The 23,292-nt window shown below is 37.9% G+C and overlaps 1 long non-coding RNA gene across 3 annotated transcripts in view; it reads left to right on the top strand.

Annotated features, from left to right (window-relative positions):
* The window catches only part of LOC116497809, a 115,867-nt gene that overhangs the window by 80,462 nt on the left and 12,113 nt on the right, over positions 1-23,292 (top strand). For all 3 annotated transcript variants that reach the window (XR_004254130.1, XR_004254128.1, XR_004254129.1), the window contains exon 5: positions 7,478-7,536. This is a non-coding gene — a long non-coding RNA (uncharacterized LOC116497809). The remainder of the gene's footprint in view (positions 1-7,477; positions 7,537-23,292) is intronic.

The following is a 23,292-nucleotide window of genomic DNA, read 5'->3' as shown; positions in this document are numbered from 1 at the left end:
CCTAGCTTCCTGAGGTTTTAATACTATTCAAACCATTCTGATTATTACCTTTTTCTACTATATCTAATCTCAGATGTTGATGATATCCCTATCTGAACTAAAACAATTTATTCAAAGAACCTTTGGACTGAAAAGGCCATTTGGTCTGTCTTCAAAGTTAAATGTACTGAAACACCTGCCAAAATAAATAAAATAAAAATAAAAATAAAAATAAAAATAAATCTACTGCTTCCAAAAATGCTATGAAACTCTTTTTTTTTTTTTTTTTTTTTTTTTTTTAAATCCTTTCATGATTTTTCTGTCTGACATGGTGTATGAAGTACCACATAAGTTACACTCCTTTGGCTGGGTGTTTTTAGTATGCAGTGAGTACACAAGCCTATCCTGTCATCATTAATGAAAGCCTAAATGAGTGTGTCATATCTTTCTTTGCCAGCAGTAAAAATGTTCTGTGCTTTTTATAAAGAGCAAGGGCAGAAGAAATGGAGTGCAGAGAATTGTGTTGTTTATGACTACCAAATTAGCAGTTCTATTTGTAATTAGCTGGCTGATGGAGCTGTTAAATATAGCAGACCTTTTGGAAAATATATTGTACTCTACACTTTATAGTAAGATATAATATTAAATAGATGGAGGTTGTGTGACCTTAAAACCAGTGCAACAGTTACCTTAACTGAGCAATACCATGGACTTAGGAAAACTAAGGGAGGTTATTCTGTATCTGATTTTATTGTTTTGGATAAACACGGTCTGCGTATTTATGATAGCCTTTTAAAAAATGTGTGAGATGTCATACCAGGACAACATCATAGCTAGAGACCAGAATTATGAACTCAGCTTTCAATTATTTACATACTTTTCTGATTTAATTTTTTCAGAGTTTCACAGGATAAAATGGGAGTTCTAGAGAAGTTATTTTGTGTGCTTTTAAAACCTATTTGTCCCTATAAGTTCTTGAATTTTTACAGGAAAAAAAAAAAAAAAAAGAAAAAAGACAATCCTGTTTGTTTGTTTGTTTTTTGCATTGGAACAAGTCCATCAAATTTATCTCTGTGCATTTTACTGTATACTTAAATTGTGAACTTTTTTTTTTAATCCATAAAATGATTTTGCTGCATTTACATTAAATCTAAAAAAGACCTTTTACATACCTTTATAATTCTGCAAAACTACCTGCTCGTTGTTTCTGTGCTAGAATAAAAGTAATTTGGCTTCATTCTTCATCCTCCATTTCATCACGTGGCAAAATATTACCAACCCAGTGCACCACTAACACTTTTCTAACAAACAGTTACATTCTATTGATATAGAGAAGCAAAAGGAGGCTAGTCACTGTCTTTCCTATTCTCTTATTTGCCTTTCTGCATGCTTTAGCCCAGCAATGATTATAAAATCTGCATATCCAGACAAAATAGAATCAATATTGTAATCAATGCTAATGCCACTGAAAAATTATTTAAGAACAAAATAAAATTTTGAAGATTCAAAAGTTATGTAGAAATGCCATGAAGAGATGAGTATCAAAGAGTTTTAATGAAATACCTGATTTTGTTTAAGTAATTTCATCCTAGTGGAATTTAATTTATTTTGGGTAGGTATGGTTGCTTTATAACAGATGACCAAGGAGAGAAAACCTCAGCCTCTAGATGCTGACTATCTTGTCTCTTGAGGTCATCAGGGATCCTCCTGTAATAGCTGTATAGGCAGAGAGGCCTTCTGTCATCTCGGAAGACAACTCTCATTATCTTGCTTTGTTCCACTAACTGTACTTGCAGCCAAAAAGACAAGTTATACATGGTACCTAACATAGGCAACTTGTAGGATGAATTTCAGGATAAATAAACCTGTAGACTACTACAGGGCCAAATCTCCCAGATGTCCAACAGAGTTGAGGATACGTGTCACCGTTCAGGCAGGGTTTTAGTCCATCGTTGGGAATTCCTCACAGATACTTTTTTTTTTTTTTTTTTTAACATTTTAGGCATTTTTTGCATTTGTCATTGCATATAAATCAGTTACTCTGAAGTGCTTCTGCATGCTACTAAGCTCCATTTTAACACTTTTAATGTATGCATACGTAGCAGTTTGATCCAGAAGGGATTCCAACCTTCTTGTTCACATCCTTACAAGGGTTGTGGCTTACGTTTTGCTATTAGGTAACAGAAATACAAAGTTTTATTTTTGTGCTCTCTTCTAAGCTATGTGGAGTGCTAGTTGCCTGAACATGGGGGAATGTTTATGAAACACTTGTACATCATACCCACTTTAATGGAAACTGAGACAAATTTTCGCAACTACCCTTAACACTCCATTCTTAAAGGCCAAATATTGAAAAGGTTTAGAAATGTGTCTGTCATGATCAGGATCTATAAATTTACACACAAGTGATTTTATACACACATTGAGTTTGCTGTATGCAAAAGCCTAATGTTGGCTGCTTCTGGGACTGGTGCTGTGGCCTGATTCTGCCTGCTTTAGGGAGGTCAGATTTAGGGACTAAATTAAAGTAGCAGATTAAGAGTTTGCTCAGACCAGGCTTCCAGCACCAGCAGTCAGTGATTTGAGTTCTCATCAGCAGGTGCCCATTTTTCTGCAGTGCTTACATACACAGCCTCAGAAAATTAGACATCCAGATTCCTAAGTGGGAGAAATCAGATACCTGAACTTATCTGGTAGCTTTAATGTGAAAATGATACAACTTACCTAATGAATGTTTGAGCAGTGCAAGTGCAGGATAAAGCCAAGGGTCAGACTAGAGCACTAATGACTACTGAACAAACAGCAGGACCACTGAGGTAGCACCACATTTTCCCTTATGTTACTTTGCTCTCATTCATCCCTTCCTTTCTACACAGAGAGGGAGGCTGCTTTAATTGGCCTTTGCTGGAAGCAGACCAAGGGATGACTGCTTGGGCCCATTCAGTCACAGGACTGTGCAGAGTAAAATAAAAGGACAGCAAGGGCATGCAGATGCTTAAGAAAAGAGCTATCCACTTCTTTCCTGTTTTAGCTCCCTCACAAAAAGAAATTATTTGTTTATCTGAATAAATGCCCTACAGTGGTGCCTTCTTTTCTTTCTCTGATGGAAGAAGATTTTGCTGAATTTCTATATTAGTTTGATCTTCCTTGTCTGTAGCTATTACTGGGGTCATATCAAAGCCGGTAACCTTCAGATAGCTCACTTCCCTGAGTAAAAATGCAAGAAGAATGGTCATTCAAGAAGAAATGTAATCAAGGGACTTTGTAGTGGAGCAAACCTTTTCCTCTGGATACATGCTTTTCCAAAGTGTAATTTAGCTCAGTACTAATATGTGATTCATTAGCATACAACCAGTATTTAGACTTTGCTATTTACTGTAGGTTTTCTTTTTAAACGATGTAAAATTTGGTGGTTGTAGCCAATAATGACATTAAATGAAGCTGTCCTTGATACTTGTTGTTCCTACATCCCAGCCTGTTTTTAAAATTGGTCACTTTAGTTATATAGTTAGATAATTTTACTCCAAATTGTTTTGTTTGTTTGTTTGTTTGTGGTTTTTAGTTATTATTATGGCATTTTAGGTAAAGAAATATGAAGAAAGATGGCTTTTTTTCTGGCATGGTCTGTGTTTTACGTCTCCGTCAAGTGCTTTTCTAAAGCTGTTTTTCCCAGACTGTGTGTTTTGCATGGGTGGGACAGTGGGTTATTGTTAGCCTGTTAGACACAACTCAGTTTGAATACCCTTCAGTAGTTTGTGAGGCAAGTTAGCTCTATTTGCATTTGTTCCAGTCACAAAGGTTTATAGGTCAGCAAAGGCTGGCTGGAAAAATTCAACATGCCAATGCACTATTCTTCTATGGTTGTCAGGAATTCAAACGTGCTGGTTTTTATATTTCTTCTTGGTCATGAATATATGATAGCACAGTCTGAAGTCGCTTTGTTTCTTTGGAGCTTGGTACCAGCTGGGACTAAGATGGAGGACGTGACTTGATGCCAGCTTTTTTTTCCCCTCTCTTCTTTTGCTCATACTAATCAGCAGCAAATCAAATGTCAGTACATCTGGAGACAGTGAGAGGGCAGTGCTCACCAGTGCACTGTATTGCTGCTATTTTTTTCTCTTCTATGAAAAAGAGTCCAGCTGAATAAAAGATGACATTTGTCCTTTCATAGAAAACATTGCATTAGCTTAATCTCCCTTCTGTTTTGGGTTGTTGTTTTTTTTTGTTTTGTTTTGTTTTGTTTTTGTGTTCCCAGTTTTTATTTGGATACTTCTAGGTTACATCCTGAAATATTTCCTGCTTAGCTACAAGCAAAGACTAGGTGGATATCATCATTTATACACGAACTGACAAAGAATAGGTATGTTTCAGGATTCAAGACTTTAGAAGCTGTTGATATAGCTGTTACAGTCACATATAAACATACGTTATGGACACAATCCAGGGATATCACTGATAACCTGGTCTTTTAACAACTTATATACCAAGCTTAAAATCTCTGTAAAAAAGAATGTGTTCCACAAAGAACACATATTTCCTTAGCTTTGTATTTCAGCTTCTAATTTTAGAAGAGATTTGGCCTTTTGCAGTTATTAAAATGAAATATAGATTCATCCATTGTAGTTAGATTCCTTCCAAACTACATTTTGAATTTTAAATGGTGTGTCTGAATACATTGTGAGAGATACTATTGCAGGTCTGTTAGGAGCTGACATCTCACTTCCAAGCTAGCTTACGGTATCACATCACTCTGAAACCAGTAAGCCCTACTTGAGTTTGATTTATTTAAAAATCATTTTAAAAAAATATTGTTTTTATAGTTGTAGCTTGAGTTTTGATATTTTTCTTATGGAAGTCATAAAGTATGCCAAATCTCCTTTTAATATTCTCATTGAAATGCAAACTGTGACCTTTCTTGGTCTGTTTTAAAGAGACTTTCTGCAAAATATGGCGTGTTTTGAGTAACAGGCAACAGAGACAAGGAAGGTTGCATCTGTAAACTAGAGAGGCTGCAGCTAAACCTCGCATTGATGCCTCCATTTGAAACAGCCAGGGAGACCCGTTTACTTTTGAATGCAAGATTCGCTGCCAAGTTGGCACCATCTTTCATGTTTATAGATTTAAATTCAGCACATGGCTTTAACTCTTCAGCTGCACTAGCTGCAAACAATTACCCCAAAACAAATGCTTAGGTATAATCAGTTCATTGTCTTATCCATGTGAAGTTGCCTCTGACCCTTTAGAAATACAGCTGAGAATGCTATTTTAAAATGCTGTGTTGGGTAAGACACATGCAAATTGCAAAAGCAAGCTTTAAATGGAAATGTTTACAAATATTAAAGCTTAATATGAAAAAATACTCTTAAAATAAACATTTTCAAGATCACAGAATATATTACTGGGAAGACACGTTGTTTAATAGATGAATCATTTAAAAAGGTTTCACAGTTAGAAAGAATATACTAACAAGCAAAAAAAGTAATTGTTTAGGAGCCTGGCTTTTTAGCAAATGTTCAACTACTAACCCAGTGCATACAGCATAAAATTGCCAGGAGTTGGAAACTCATCTGGGAATAACTTTTATATATACATATGTATGTATATATACATGATTTTTTTAACTCTTAAAATATCAGTTCTATCAAAAGATTGCTTTAGAAAATACGTACTTCATTTCTGACTATTTTCATAGGCAAAATATTTTGCCCCACATAAAAAAGCATTTTTAGAACAGAACCATGATCGAGTTATTAAGAATGTTTTCAGTACTTAGATACATTATTGCTTTATGGCTTTAATATTTAGTAAAGGAGCAGTAATAAACTAACTGCAACTGTAGGCATGCTCTGAAATCAAATTTGAATCTGAGCTTCAAAATGGGCAAATATTTAATACAGTGATGTGGGTGACTACCATTCACGCCGTGGAAGCAGGCAGAATCCCATCAACTCCATTCACTGCTTAGGTTTGGGTATAGAGAAAGAAACTTGCAAATGCAATTATGAAGTTTTTTATCTGTAGCCCTTATGCTGATCAAATATATTTTTCTAACTTGCTGAATATTCCCCTCCAAAGCTTCATACTGACAAGCATCTCAGTTATGACACTGTTTGATACATAGATAATCTTTGTTAATAGTTGCATTAAATCATATCAGAATTATAAGTGATTTTTGTTGTTATTACACTTTCCTATTTTTTTTTCTTAACCATTTCAAGGCATAAAGTACTCTGCATGTGTCAAAACAGATCTTTCATTCACTAGTCATTTCATTTAGCATTAACTTCTGGATGCATGCAAGTAGTGACCTATCTGTGAAGCTAAAAGAGTAATTTGATAAGTCAGAAAGCACGTCTGCATGGTCATGAGTCCTTTCTGTGGTTTTAAGTATTTTCGTAATCACAGATGCTGTTCCGCATATGGGAAGCTCCTGATAGCTAGTTCTGAAAACTGACAGATAGCAAAACTATAGACTACATTACAAACATGTAAATATGTCCTGATTTTACACTAAGAAATAAATCATATTTTTCTCTCAAATCCAGTTGACTGTATCAGTCCAACATACACTTTCTTTTAGTAGTTCTCTTTTTGTCAGTTACTTTACTCTTAAAAACTCAGTAATTCCTGCATAGCACATCAGATTTACGGAACTATTTCTTGGCATCATTCTTTTTGTTTAAGTCACACGTGTGTGTTTGTGTATGTGCTCTTCGTTTGTGTCTAGAATTTTAAGGAGATGAGAAGCTCCTCCTTAAACACAGGCTGGTTAGTTTTCCCTTCTGTACGGGTTCACTCATTGTAGAATAGAGATTTATTTTTATAAAAATGCACACTGCTTTCTTACCTAGCGTGAAAGACACTGTATTTGTAATGACTTTAATGTAGTACAAACTACATTGTTGTGTTAGTACATGCTTTTATTCAGGTGGGTTCTGTGAGTTACTAAACCTCTTGGATTTCTGGCAAGTGAATGCAAAAGTTGCAGGCACAGTTTGGATGTCTGTGTTGCCGTTGGGTATCCTGCAATTTTGTGTATTATTTGAGAGTTGCAACCCTGTCCAATAGAGGGATTTTGTTTTGTTTGTTTTTAGGGAATTGGTTGTGAATAGGGGAGGGAAAAGACAGAAATTTCTTATTGAGGTTTCTGTGCCACAAAAAGGAGCAAGTAGAATACTGATGTACTGCAGTAATTTTGGATGAAGACAAATCTTTTAATTAGGTACATGCAGTGTGAGGACATTTGCAGAGATCCCATAGTTGAGGTTGTGAGCTTTCAGTTCTCCAGAAAGAAAAATTTAAAAACCTTAACAAATCAACCTTCAACAGTTTGTTTTAAGGTAGGAAAAGAAGGGGAGATGGGATTTTCTTGTCTGGTTCTTCAGTTTTATTCTACTTGCTTTTTTTTTTTTTTTTTTTTTTTTTTTAGAAAACACTGATTTTGTCTCTGAGATTCTCATATTGTGTTATGTTTTTTTTTTTTTTTTTTTCCTGCTAGCTCTGCAAGCAGATTGATGGCTATGTCCAGAGTCCAGCAATATGTATTGCTTTGAGGAGGTAGGATCCTTTTGATATTTTACTATTAGAACAAATGGCTATTTTCCTCATTGTGTCATTACACATTTCATAGACATTAAGAATAGCCACTGAATGTGGCAAGTATTTACATGCCCTGATACTGGCAGCAGCCTACTGAGCTTCATTTTCTCCAGGCACGCTACCCCTTTCTTGGGAGAGGCCCTCATCCCCACCACTGCAGTGCTTCTTCCTCAGCTGTGACAGCCTGTCATTGTCTGTCCCTCTGGATATTACAGTTGCAATTTGCTCACATGGATGCTGGCTGATCCCAAGGCCTTTTTCTTTAAGCTCTTTTCTTTGTGTTTCCTACCCAGTGCAAATGCAGAAGCATGCAGTACAGTTTATGAGCTAGAGTCTGCAAAGGTATCACTGCTAGAATTTTTCTGTGGTAGATAGTAGAGGACCTAATGACAGATATTAGTTGTGACAGAAGAATTGTCAGGAAGTCTCATCTCCTTCATTCACCTCTTGTTATGGCTAAGGCACAGTGGAAAACTTAAAGGACAAATTCAGTTGACAAACAGAACTTGGATCCCTGCAAAGGAGACACATTCTCCCCTGTCAAATCTTTGAAAAAACTCTTGCTCCGATTAAATTTAGTGTACCCTCTTATATCATCTGCTTCTGGGTATGCTGAGAGTACTCCGCACATACTAAGAAAATGATGTTGAATACACAAGGAACAGGCCTGCAGTTAATGAAGATTCCAGTTATATAGGGACTACTTTTCATTATGAAGAGTTTTAGTCACAGTTTCTGTGCACATGGGCCTCAGCACAAAAATATGCTGTGCATTTAAATGTAGAACTCATCTCACCATCACACTATTATTTTATCTCAATAGTATTTCATTGACCTATTAAAATAGGAAATCTTGAACACTTGCTTTCACTGAATCCAGGTGCTCTAGAAAGCTAATACTGATTTTATTTTTTGCAGTTTAATTTTCTAAGAATATAATTAAGTTTAAAATTGAATGACGTTTAAAAAGCATCAGCCTCAACTTTTAACAATTTAAAACCTAAACTTTGGCAGAATTTTTCATAGTATTTTACTGTATGGTGCATGTGTATGTGGCCTACTTGCATAATGAAGTGTGACTTTTAAGTAGGTGGGTACTCTACACAACTCAACACTGCTTTAAATATACTTATTTTTATTAAAGCAATAATCATGGCACTGTTTAATAATCCTCTTCTATTTCTGCTACATGCAATAGAATTTTAAGGGTATTTCTTGTGTAGACACAAGTAATTAAAGCAAAGGTTCTTTTGAGGAATTGCTGCAGAGAACAGTTGCCTTATGAATGCCAGAATGAGACCTGTGTTTCTTTGTCCATTTCTATGAAGTTCAAGACTAAAGCAGATGCAGTGATAGTTAAATCTGAAAAATAACATCTTGAATTACGTTACCACATTAAAGGTAACTGAAGGGAACCCTTATATATCCCATGTAAGAAATACCTTCCTTGCTAATACTATTTTCTGTGGTATTTCACACCAAATTTCCTGCTGTAATAAGGAAATGTGTTGTGTAGTTCAAATAAAAAATTAAATATAATGGGTGCTAATTGTGAAGATGGTCCTCCTGTCCCAGTGCACTGTTCTGTGGAACGTGCCACAGATCTGAATGCGGCATTTGCATGGAAGAGCTGGAAGCTGCTATGGAATGTGTGGGAGGGGGTACCGGAGGGTTGGTCACTGGTCAAGGCCTGGAGGAGATCCCAGGGTAGAAAACTGGCGAGGCAGAGGAAAAAATGCAACTTGCCTTGTCTTGAGATCTGTAGCAGCCTGATATGTCCTTATCCTTCCTGTTGTCACCGTGTTAATACCAGTTACTGCACCTTCCACCCAAGCTGTGAGAAGGTGCAAGCACAGACTGAAAACGAGTAGATAAATTCATGGTATAGAAGTAGGCTGAAAAGTCAGTGAGGGCACTGCCAGCCATAAAAATTTCATTTCTTACAAAAAGAAGGATTTGCACTTGTTACATTTCGCAGGCTTGTGTTTGCCAGACATGAAGCTGAGTTAGGTATTGTATATAGTACCTCTGGGATTTTGTTTGACATAACCAAAGGATTTTCACTTTGCAGGGAATGTTGGTCTGGAGTGGGGCCAGTTCTGACCGCTTTGTGTAAATTTTGGGTGTCTGTGAAAGGGAAGATGCAATGCTTGCTTGGGGCTCCTTCTGGCAGGCCTCGCAAGGAGTACTTTTCTTCCCTTGGTGGGATTTGAGTGCTGTTGCTGGAGGGAAAGCTCTAGGTATCTGCTTCTTATAATTTGGAGGGGCTATTAAAATAATAATTGCTATTAAAGATTAGTACTGTTTTTTAATTACTTTAACGATGGTGAGTCTCATTCTGCAGGCATTTTGTTTCTTTCTGTGCCTGCATACATTGATAGAAAATTCTAAGTTGCAAAAGGGAGGGAGGTGAACAAAATGCTTTACTCTCAGAGGCATTTTATAAAATGCTTCACCTCAAAATGTATACTTACAAACCAAGTGAAAATGAATGAAAAAAAAATGTAGTTTGATCTTTTCTGAAGAACATGAACTTTTATATACAGATAATGTAAGCTTCCAGGTATACGTCTGTATTATATACATGCCATGGATTTATTGTGTACTATCCTGTCTAGCAATACCCATGTAATAAACTGTTTTTCATGCATTTTTTTCATTCATACATCTATTTAATAGCTTTCTCTAACATCCAGAATTCTCTTTTACTTCAGAAAGACAGAAATCTAACAGAAATCAACATCTACCACAAATGTGTTTTATTACCTAAATAAAGAAGTACAGTAGTTGTGGTATTCAGTCTCAGATCAGTGGCAAAGTTTTAAGATCTGATAATTTGGTGGAATAGAAATGGGGAGTTTTATTCCTCAAGTGGCAGTCGCTTGAGTACAAATTATGGCTTCAAGCCTTTAAACGTCTCCAGATATAAAGCTTTTGAAAATCGTGGCATTCCATTGTGTAAGAAACATTTAGAATATTTTTAGGGAGTTTAACGCTTTCCAGATCTCTCATCTTTGCACAGCAATACTTTGGGTAACTCAACTAACTGGTTTTAAAACACGGGCTGAAGTAGTGCCCAGTAAAAATGCTGAATGCCCTAATATTGTCTTAAAGTATTTTGTTGTTGTTGTTGTTTTGTGTTTTGTTTTGTTTTCTGCTTCGTATTAGGAAGATACAGTTTTATGCTAGTTTGTATCAGCATTTCTATCAGCATTGCATAACTCACTTAAGGAAACTCATACCCATAAATTTGTCTATGCCACAACTGTCTTGTGTATAAATATACTGTCTGTTTAAATGTCTAAAAGGCTATTTCACAGGTCTAACTCCCATGGACAGTCAGTGAGGGACAGTTGCTCAGTGCCCCCCGTTACACACCTGAAATTCTCATTTAATGTCCATTCCTGATGTTTGTATGGGAAAGCTGTAAGGATTGTGTTTCTGCAAGGAAGTTCTCTGTCTGCCTCTCCAGCACAGCATCTTATTCTGATGCAGTTCCTGATTGCAGGGAAATGCTGTATAATTGTACAGCATCGGCTGATGATAGATGCTATCATGCTTCACTCTAGCGTGTCAGATGTCCAAACATTTGTCTGAGTAATATTGTTAAAGATTCTATTGTCATTGTAGTTTATTCGTTTCTTGAAAGGATTTTAAAACAGAAAAATGAATTCACTTACTTCAAATGCTTTTGAAAAGCTGTTGGCTACAGTCTTTGCATATAATAATATAATTGATGGAGTTCAGGCCAAATTACCAAGGGCTGTATTGAAAGTGTTTGTACTATAAATATTTATGGATTTATAAAGGTAATCTTGATAGAAGTGGACTAGACTATGTTTATGGTGCGCACTGCCTTTGGAGCCTTCTAAAGGCAGAAGATGATTTAAGTATCTTCTTGAAAATTGGTAAATCAACCTCCTGAATGAAATGTTATAAATACAAGGTATGCTCTTAGCCTTCTGATGTGCCTTTAAAACTTCTATATCTCAGCTGATTTCTGCCTTCCAACTACTAGTTGGCAGGGAGACCTCTGAGCCTCTTCAGAGGGAATGCTTGATGGTTCCTTCTCAAGCAGGCTTCTCTGCAAAAGCTGTGCATGAATCCTCTGCATGAATCTCTCAAACATCTTTCAGCATGTTTGAGTTTGGCTTAGCACAGGACAGGTGGAAAACGAGGAAGAAATGACTCAAATATAGAGGGCTCACCCCTGATTGAGCCTTCAAGAAGTTAAAGAAACCTGAGGCTTGCAGAACTCTTCTAAGAAAAGCAATAACTATATATATTTGGTTTTTGTTTTGCAAAGTTTGGGACCATCTGAGGACTGGCTCTTCTATTGTACACTTATGCAGATAGGCACTGTAGTTGAAATCTAGACAAGAAATAACATGTTGATGTAATGAGTGACAGTATTTTAACAGAATGACCAGTGTAGAAATTGCCTTTAGCTCCATAGTTTTTGATGAATCAGAGGGCAAAGAGACTGAGTTTCAGTTGATTAAAAAGTTGTATGGGAGGGAAGCTTACTTTGTAGCCAGGTAGCGTAGGAGAAAATCCAACTTTTTCCAGAGCTGAAGTCATATAACATTATTATCAGGGTAAAGCATTTTAGCCTGATACTCTAGTTCTTCTGGATCAAGATGGTTCTGAGGAGGTGCACAAAACTGGTGATTCAGACTAAGTCTTCCACACAGTGTATTTATGAGTATCAGATGGAGATGTTTACAGATTCAACATCGTAACTTCCCCATGTGAAATACATGTAGTGTTATTTATTTACTGTCTTGTATTTTAGAGAGGAGAGTTTGGGGGCATAATGCGTTTTTTACAGAGACAGTTTGTAACTTGGAAAATACCATAATATCCTTCAAAAGCTATTTTTGTCCTTTTATAAATGGTAATATTCAGCCTTCACAGCTAAGGAAATACTCTGATATATGAAGGAAAACACTGTACTGAATTTTCCTTTTGAAATAATAGATGAAGATTTATAGCTGACAGCCCCTCCCATTATGTAACTAATAAGAGTTGCATGAGTTTTCTTTCAAGTGGAACATTTCTAATTGCTCCTGGTCATGCTAACCAAACTCAGTTGCTGTAATGATGGTTCCAAATCTCAACATGACCTCATACAATGAGCAGAAAAGAGCATTATTAGTATTATTTGCCTAACTGTGCTGAGTGCACCGTATGTCATGGTCTCATGGTTAGTTTTGACTTAAGTTTTGTAAAGAACAGCCTCCACATTTTGGGAGAGCATACTTTGATTAGCTGTATTTTTTTTTTTTTAGCTCTTCTGTCCCTCCTCTCCCATTTTAATTTGTATTTACAAATATTTGGAGATCTTAAAGTTGAAATAACAACAGATAGCAATAAAATGTAACTTACAGCTCTAGAGTTAAAAGGAGCCCTGAGATCAGTAATTCAACTTCATTTCCATATTTGCATTGCTGTACTACAGAGCTTGTTTTAAAGATAGCATTTTCATGTGTTTAGTTCTTAGTCTCCCCTTTCCCATTTTGCTGATGCAAAATCATTGAATCTGTAAGATCACACAGCCCTTCCTCACATCCCTAATTCAGTCTTGTCATCATTAATCTTTGGTATTTACTATACCGAGCATGAAACAATAGGAATGCAAAACAGCGACAGTAACACAGACAACTAAATGCAATAAATTGAATCTATGTATAAGTGTAAACCCAAATGGGCAGGTATTGCTATAATGGAGCAAAGGCAATTGTACTCTTCTGCTCTGTTACATGAATTGGCACTAAATATGATCTGAGAAAATGAGCAAAGATGACTGTCTGTCTGCAAAGTTGATTGTATTGCTCAACAGGTATTCAAGGAGGTGCTACTGGGTGATGACCATGCTCTTGATTTCAGAGACAATTTTGACAATATATGGGCAAGTTTTCCAGTTTGCTTTATACCCAGGCATTTAAATCCTTGACCTCGGACATATGTGCTCCCCCCGCCCCCAGCTCCTACCAAAGAGATGGTGAAACCGCAGCAAGTTATGATTGTTCTTTTTAATACCTACATGAACAGCTTTTATCTGAGTCCTACTTTGAGAATAAATGGAGTATTTTCTTTGACTCAGTGCACAATCACAATGCAGATTTTCTCTCCTCTTTTCACCCCCATCCCATATTCCTCATGCTTCCATGTGCCATGATTACTGCTGCTTAGGATCAGCTATTAACATCCACAAATGATTATGATGCAGAGCAAGGCTGGGAGCCAGAATATTTCTCCTCATTAGTATCTGTATTAGTGCTGTAAGTTTTCCAGAGCAGACCCTCCCACATCAGTCCTCTAAAATGAAGATGGGATCTGAACTACTCCCATAGTGCTAAGTAGTATCAATAGGAAATTCTGGAGAGCAGGTAATAGTCAGTTACTGCCAACTAAACTTTTTTTTTTTTTTTTCCAAAAAGTGACCAGAAGTTGAAAAGCTCTGTAATGTGCTACACTCTGCAATCCTGTATTTCATACCTTTTCATTCTGAAAAAATTTAACCCATAATCTATACACACAGATATATTTCCATTAAGCCATCTCTTCCTTTTGCACAAGGCATGTGTAAGTGTTCAAATACTCATCACTGAGCTTGAATTGAGGTATTAGCCAGAGATCACCAAGAAACAAGCATGAGCTTGCGTTTTTAACCACATGCTCTGCTGTTCCATACCAGATGACTAAACTCGGTGACATTTCCAGCCCAGAAACTGTCTTTCTCCAGCAAGGTAACTCGACAACATCAAAGCTGCCCTCACAGTGGTATCTGCCTCCTACCTTTCCATGTACAGCCAAGGTCCCAGGCTGATGTTAAACGATCTTACTGTGATTGAATTACAGGTGTTTATGCCAGCCAAGGCATCTCCTCTGAAGCCTGGAAAGAGAACAGTGGGGAAGCTGTTTTCTGCAACTTGCTTCATATAGACATGGGTTCTGCTTTGCCATTTTAGAAGCCTTCCCCTTTACAGCCAAACAATTGTTGCACTGTGTGAAATCTTCAGTCCTCTCAAGTCTTAAGGAGTAAGCCTATTGCTTGGAAAGAGGAATCAGACCTGTACACCTGTGCCATTTAGATACTGGCATGTGTTTGTTTTGTGTCCTGTTAACAACCTTCAGTGTTCTTCTGAGCCTCGGGAAATACATGGTCCTCACCATGTCCTCTCAGGTTGGCTCCGTTGGGCAGAGTGTTTGGGCTGTCTTGGCATGAAGCATCCCCATGGAGAGCTGTGTGCCAGCACCTCTCTGTGCCTCTCCTCTTCAAGGAAGCCCAAGCTTTCACACCCTCACTCCCCAAACTTGAGGGGGGAAGGGAAAGAGGCGAATTCTCAAGTGCTGCTCAAGCCATTTAGCTCACTTCGGGTGAAAGAAAACATCTCAAATAGGATCCTCTACCATGTGGTGGTAACTGCCGGTGAGAGAAAGAATCCCATGAAAGCTTATGGTAGATGTGGAAGTTACATGAAACTCCACCGTGAGTCATGCACTTCATTATTTACATGAGCTTTTTTCATGTACTTTAGTGGGGAGAGTGCCAGGGGGAAATGGAAAATGTTTTAGAGTAATTTATTATTTTAAATTTCTTTCTTTATGCCTGCTTTTTCATCATGTATAACTTTTCACATTTTTGCAATAAGGCATACACGAAGAGCAGATCAGATGAAAAAGTGATTACACCCTGTTGTAATGTCTAAAATATGCTTATTCAGCTAAACTTGTTTTGAAATATTGGCAAAAGTGGCCTGCTAAGTTCAGACTGGAAGCAGTTTATATCGTTTCTAAGACTATTTTCTCTACTGTTCAATATATCAAGAGCTCCTAATGCTGCAGTATTTTCTGCCTCTAAAATACATCTCCAGAAAAAAAAATAAATCCATTGTTTCAAAGGAACTTGAACTTGTTCCCCAGCTACACATATAAAGAATAACTGCAAGTAATAACTGGATTCCTCTTTGTAAACGAAACACAAACATGCTGATTTTTTTTTCTTTAAGATTCTCTATGTAAAAAATGCTTAACTTAATATGGTGAGTGTGAGAATATAAAATAAAAATACCAAACCCAAGTACCTTGTTGTAATTTGCTGTAGTTACAGATGTAGGAAAAGATACTTTAAAAGACTTCCATCTTTTAACTTTTTTTGCAGAAAAGTCTTATTGAGATTTTCTATTAAAAACATAACAATGCACTAGACAGAATTTGGGAGGAAAAATGCAGAGCAACCAATATTAAAAAAAAAAAAAAAAAGTTTAATTTAGTCAATCAATAAGGTGCGGAAGTTAGTGCTTTTCAAATTCATACCTAATTGTTTACATCTGCTAAGTACTTTGAATTGACAAAAATACCTGTATTGTCTTATTTCTTCAAGTAAAAGTTGAGAAGTGTTTGTTGTAAATTTGTAAGATTGCTGTTTCTATTTATTCTGTAAAATGCACAATTGCCCTGAAGGCTTGAGAATCTGTCCTCATCTTTGTTCCGCATGCGGTCAGGCACAAAGTTATAGTCCCTGTACATTGCTGCAATGTAAATGGTCAGTGATTCTGAAAACTTCAAACTGCACAGTATAATCCGTTGTCCTTTAAATGACAGAGGGAGGAAAAAACAACAACCTTCTTTTAATTTTTAAATGGGGAGTGGTGGTGTATCTTGACTGAACAGAAAGGACTGGATATAAAAGCTTTGACTTATTTTTTAAAATAATTGTCCTGGCCTTTCCTAAATGATTGCAATTTTCTGTTCATTTTCTGCTAATTGCATGTGCAGACAGATTCAGGCAAAACATCTGTGGTGGCTCTAAATAAGCGAATTTCCTACAAAGCAGTCAAGTTCCAGATGAGTTTTGTCCTGTTGTAAGCTCCCTTCCACTCTGAGATTTGAATCCCTATTAGCATCTTTCTACAGAAGCAACTCACCATTTCAGAGGTTCTGCCCATAGCACAAATAATGCTATGAAGTACATTCTCTGGTACACAAAGCTGAACACAAAGCATTTTCTTGTATTAATTTTGCTCTATAAAAACAAACAAACAAACAAACAAAAAACCTCCTATTTTGTAATTTTAAATGTTGATATTATAAAATTGAAAGGTGGGTAAAACATTCTGAGGTTATACTGTGTTGGTATGTTTCCTCAGACTGCCCCACGAAAGATTGGTAATTCTCACAAATTTCCATTCAACAAGATTTCATTATAGAAAATTCTATGTTGATTTAAGAAGGATGGTAGCTTGGGGATGAGAAATAGTATCTCTTGAAATTGTGAAGCAGAAATGTGAAAGAAAATCCAGAAAAAACAATAAGGCGTGAATCATTCAGTAAAATAAAAGAAGTGTATTATGGTGGAGCTAAAGTAATCTTTGATGTATTTTTTTCATCACCTGTTAGTTTTTGTATATAAATTCGGTAAGTTACAGCTCCTGGAAACAGTTTTTGATTTGCTAGATTTGTATCTGCATGTGAGAGCTTTAATCAGAGTATATTTAGGTTGGGAGCAGACCAATACAGATTTATTTTACAGCACACACAATACTAGGAATCCCATACAAGCTTGTGCATGAGTTTCTGACAGATGTATCTGTATACAAACAAGCAGGCAGAATGTGTTTGGCCACTTTTTCAAATGCCAGAATAACCATAAAAATGGAATTGAATTAGCATTGATTTCATTACTCCGCTACACTTTTCATTACTTATTTTACTTTAAAATAATTCAAAAATTAATCTATTTAGACTAAAAAAAAATGTAAGAGGTACCTTTATAGTGTCAGCATATAGTTTCTTCCACATAGCTATGTGGAAGAAACTAATAACATATGACAAAATGCGTAAACATTGCTTGTCAAGCAGTCCTGTGCTAGAAGTAAATTCATAAACAAAAAGCCACGTTTCAATAACAATCAATGTTGTGAGAAAAAGGAACAAAAGCTAGAAAATAAGTTAATACTTAACTAGATTAGTTTAAATTTCTGGTTGGCTGGTTTTGACTTCTTTGATTCAGTAAACAGAGGACTGCATGTTCTTTTTTTTCTACATAGGTACCAGCCTTACTTCTCAGTAGTGTATGGCTTGTTCCAGAATATGTGAAGGCTGCTCTTAGATGGTTAAGATAAGCATAATACGGCTTTTATTCAGAGTTTAAACCACAGTTGTGTGGTTGGGAACCACATTAAGAAGGAAGCTCCAGCACTTTCTCATCTCCTACACACATTTTTTTCACTTGCCTTTTAACCTTTCAAAATTAACAGTGTGCTTTGTAAACATAACATCTTTAACTCTTAGTGTTCCTACTTCTTCATTAGATCACTTACCAGATTAACTTTTCCCTAACAATGAGACTGCATAGAGTTGCTTTGTACCTTTTTCAAATTAATAGACTTCTAAAAATGAAAAATAGTATCAGAAGCATCCTAACATTCTGCAATAAAGTGTTTTCATAATCAGGTTTATTTTTTTCATTGAAATGTTCGCTAGCCAGCAGTTTGGATTGGTTTGGAGCATTTCTTCCACGTGAGTTAGCTATTCTGATATATAACAGCTAGGATTCAAGAATGTAATCTTAACCTAGGTTTTAACCTGTTGTTTTAACCTGTGATGAAAAAATAATGGAAAAAAAAATTTGTAGGGAAGAGCTTACATTTTGATTTCTGTAGATCAGAAGAGTACCTTCAAAAATACACTTGAGTCCTCTACAAGTCTTGAGTCTGTTTGGACTACTTGAACTGTTTCTCTCCTGTAAATTTATTTATTTTTTTTAGCCTTGTCAAATTAACCCCCAAGCACTATTCCATTGAGAAGATGCTGGTCATTGTATTGGAAATGATGTTATCAAAATTTTGCCTATTATCATCACAGTTTGAGAATAATTAATGTCTAGCATACCTTCAGACAACTGTTCACTGCTTCACTATAGCACACTATGACTCTTACTGGAAACTGTCACCTGATGACACTTCAGTGCACGATCTTTGGTGTTGGAATCATTATACCATGATGTAGAAGCTCATTCTTCCAAAGACCCAACCTGCCTTTTGGTGTTCAAGATTTCCTGTCACTATGAAAAAGGTACTAACAATCTAACCATACTCCTTGCAGTGAATACTTATGGGGTCACTGACCTTGCAAAACAGTTTTCTTTTCCCATGCCCTCACATATAACTTCACAACATGTTATCCATGATTTGGGGGTTCATCCCACTTCATAGTTTTCTTTCCAGCACCAAGTTAAAGCACTACTGCAATTGGAATATCTCAAAGATATCTGTGAAAGTTACATTACTTTCATTGGCATTCAGGTTAATAGATTTCTCTACATAGTGATTTTCAGTTCTAGGGACATTTCAAAATGCTCTAAATATTCAATAAAGGGGATAAAGATTCAGAAGGTGCAGAACAAATTCAACAAAGTACTATTAAAATAATATTTGTCTGAACTAACAACAAACTGGTAGCAGCTGACTTTCCAGTAAGAGTCCTATGGGTTTCCCCTGCTGCCCTGACAACATATCCTCTCATCTCTGGCAGTGTAAAAGAAATGTGTATTCTCTGCAGTCTTTCAGTCATCTTTTGGAGGAACTTACTAGTGAAGTTGATGGTGCTTTGGCCTGGCAAGTATGTTTGATGGTCACTGTGTAGTCTGAGCACTTGGTTTATGTGGACCACTCATCAGTTACAGCAACTGTGAGTCATAACCAGTGTGAATTGTATTCAGCTTGGAAACTAAAAAGTGGAAGGCTCAGCAGCCCGTTACACCTCCCCCTAAGGCATCACTGGTATTGCCAAGTCTACAATTGAAATCCTCCCCCAGATCTTAATATTTGCTTAAAATGAAGATCTTAGAGGACAGAAAATATATTTTTTTAAAACTGGGCTTATGTTGTGTTCTGATAGTGTAATGCTAAGAACAGTTTTATTAAACTGGGGGAATGGAAAACACAACATAAAGCAAATCATACCATGTGTTACGGGGTTAAAGTTTTGTCTTGTAAAGAAACAGGTGTGTGTATTTGGCAGAAATACACTAGGTCAGGTATTTTACTTTTGTTTTTAACACACAAATTATAAATCTGTTAGGTTTGGTTCCTCATTTTCTCATTTGGTTGTGAATTATGGCAATAATTCACAGTGAGATCTGGGGGAAAGGTGTTTTCAACATCCAATGCCAATATATATACAGTAGTGTATGCAGCCAAGTAACTCAAAAAACCAGGTTCTTCATCTCTCCGTTTGGGCACCCACAGTGGATGGATACTTGGGTCAAATCCTTACTCTTTGAAATACGGGTAGTACCTCTCCTTCAGCTCAAGGGATCTGGGGGAGGATAAAGCAATAGGTCTTTGGGAAGCATTCAAGGACCACAATGGTCAAAAGTGCCACAGAAAAAGCTTGTAATACAGACTGCAGAGGAGAGTTTGAAAAGCATCCAGTAAACAAGATGTGGGGCTTCACATCACTTAGTGATGAGAAAATGAAAGACTGAGAAGCTGCTAATACTGGTATTTTCCCATTTCATGCATTAAATGAAGCCAGGACCCAGCAGAAAAGATGTAATAAGGCTTGTGATTGAGGACTGTTTTGTACAAGGGCTGTATACAAGAAGTGTTGCTACATGGCAGATTTTATTCCTACTTTTTCTGTTTGATTCTGCCCCTTCTAATCCTGTTTGAACAAGTTTGACCCTTGTTTTAATACAGTTAACACATGTATGCATGCACGCATTTGTGTGAACGCACGTTTGTGCATGTAATTTTTTTGCAAGTGAAGGGGGGTTAAGAGCAAATTGCATAAACAGAGATTATATCTTGTAGCAGTCTACTGACATCCAAATGAGTCACCAGGAGTGGAATATCCTGAGCCATCCCACAGTGCGCTGTGGCTTGAGCCAACTGATGGCAGTCAGAAGATAATTCTCTATTTAAAGCACTTCCATAGAGAAAACATGTACAGTTATCAGCAATTCCTGCTTTTCTCTTGATGATGTTCTGGCTTCTTGGCACTGTCTCCTTTCTGCCTGCTCCATTTGCTCTGATAGACTTGTTCTTGGAAAGGTCTAAGCCATTTGGCTGCAGATTTTTAGATAAGTTATCCCTGAGGCACACACCTGGTGAGAGAAATTTTCAGCCAAACAGTTTAAGTTTGGCAAAGTCTATTAGCAACTGAAAATGTAGTCTTATAACAGGAGGGATCTGGCAGCAGGAACAGTTGGCAGTTGTGCCAGCCCCACCTATAATATTTTTGGATCATTTAATAATGCAGTTAAGGTTTTTAAAGGAGTATTTTTTTTCCATTAAAATTCAGCAAGATACAGCTGTGCAGCTTCCTCATGCTCCTTTGAGCTACAGAGCATAGAGACATCATTTTAAGTGAGCATGTTGAGTTTGTAATTGCTAGCCAATTAACATAGACTTCATAATACTGGGAAGTCTGTGATGAACACGTGTGAAAGAAATGAGAGAAAGTATACTAAAATCGTTATTGACTTTGTCAGTTTCAATATCCATGCTATACCTTGAATTATTTTAAAAATGTATTCTCATGTGTTCTAAAAATTAGTTTAGAAACCAGAAACTAAAGTCTAAGTGATATTTTCATCCAGGTGTATTTGGCTGGCTGGGTGGTTGGGTTGTACTAGCTCTCACAGCCTCATGTTGCTTTAAACAAGACAAAAGCAATAAATATATAGGATCACTGATGGTGAGCAGCATTCATAGGTGTACAGCTCCTCTTAACAAAGTATTTGGGGTTTGTAATGGTGACCACACCTAGCAAAAGTCCTAAGAGAGAACAGCAGGCTTTTAACTCACTTTTAACCAAGGATTTTTCAGTATTTTTTATAGCTATAGAGTCCTCCAAATAATCACGTGCCCTCTAAAATCAAATACGTATCCAAGGAGTTTGGGCCTGCCTTCTTACCAAGGTTCTGCCTTCCTCTGTAGGCATGGAGGTGCTCAGTATGCTTTCTGTTTGCTTATAGCTGCCAGCCACAGACCCCGAACATTTGAGTGTAACAAATTGCTTTTCGTATTCATCAGAACATCCACTCCGATCTGTTAAGGTGGTATTTTGTTTTATTTTTATTATTATGGACAGTTCCACATGGATGCAAGCAAACTGCAGGCAGCCGTGGGGACAGGGACCACACCACCTGTGAAAACTGCAGTGCCCTCCCGGCCCAACCCGACACCAAACGCCACCGGCAGAGCTGGCAGGTCCCGGGGTGGGGAGCACCGGGATCTGTCCCCTTGTCACCGAGCCCTGCAGTGGCTCCTGCACTTTGAGGGCCCGCTGCCCCCCACTCCTGCCCGGTGAGCTGCAACTGCGCCTTTGCATCTTCGTTGCAAAATTTCTCGATATAAATAACTTCGCGAATATTAACTGCGTGAAAACGCGTTGTATTACCATCACGCTACCGCCTATAAGACTTTTTTTTTTTTTTTTTCCTCCTGAAAACGAAAAGCTCATGATCAGTGGATTACAGTAAATTCCCTTCATTAGTTTGTGGCTATTCAGGGTCTTGCAAAAGACCTCACGTGGTCGCTGACCGACACAAAACTGGCATAATAAATATTCATGGAGAGTGCCCAGGAACCAGCCGGAGGGAGGACTCCGGCCAACCCCTCTTGGGCACCCAGGGCTGCGGGGAGGAAGGGGTTAAAGCGTGCAGGCTCCTGGCAAGTGTCAGATTGGGTAGAAAGCGCAGGCCTTTTTTTTTTTTTTTTTTTCCTGGCCTTTTTCTTCTTAATTAATCATACGCTTCTTCCCAATTTAAATATGGAAATGGCGAGCCGCTCGCAATTATTAATGAGCCTCCAGGCTGTCCTGTGGCGCTTGCAGCCGAGCTGTGTCAACCGGCGAGAGGGGGGAGCAGCAGCAGCATGGCATGGCATCTCCTGGCTGCTGGGTGTGAAATTGATGTGCACAAAGGCTCCTCCTTAACTCTGCGCACACTAAATAAATAAATACGGGCTTTTGTGCGCTGAGCAGCGCTCACCTCGCTGCGGCGGGGATGGAGGAAGAGGAGGATGGAGAGGAGGACAGGACAGGACAGGAGGAGGAGGAGGAGGAGGAGGAGGAAGGAGGGGTTGGCACGTCCCCAGAGCAGCGCTACTTGCCTCCCCCCCTCCCCCCGCTTGTCTCTACCTGCATCTCCGCTGCGGGGCGGGCGCAAGCCCGAGGGGTGGTTGGGGTTGGGGTGCCAAATAAAATCGATGAAAGGGGCCCGCAGGGGGTTGATGTCTGTGTGGAGTGGGTGAGGGCAGCCAAACCGAGCAATAAAGTTTGCCCTTGCCCGCCACCAGCCTGCACAACATGGCCGATGGCGGGCAGCGGGGCCCCGTGGCGCACAAGGCGACGGTCCGGGTGCCACGACGCAGCATCCCCTCCCTCCATCGCTCCTCTTCTTACCCTCCTCCCTCCTCCCCCATTATTTTTTTTTAATTGCTCCTCTTCTTCTTTCCCTTCTTTTCATTATCATTTTTATGTTTAACCCTTTCCCCCCCCCCCTTTTTTTTTTCTGTCTTCTGTCCATTCGATGCAGCGGATGACAAGGTTAAAATAAAAACCAGCAATAGGTAACTAGTTTTTAGTAGTCTTTATTTATTTATTTTTCCGCCAAAGGTGGGAGGAGGCAGCGAGGAGCGGAAGGGACAGGGAGAGAGCGGCGAGGGCTAACAAAGAGTCAGGTGCAGTGCTGCGGAT

Source organism: Aythya fuligula, chromosome 1 (genome assembly GCF_009819795.1).
Source record: "Aythya fuligula isolate bAytFul2 chromosome 1, bAytFul2.pri, whole genome shotgun sequence".
In the NCBI taxonomy this organism is placed as follows: Eukaryota; Metazoa; Chordata; class Aves; order Anseriformes; family Anatidae; genus Aythya; species Aythya fuligula.
This window is presented reverse-complemented; position numbering and strand designations above follow the sequence as displayed.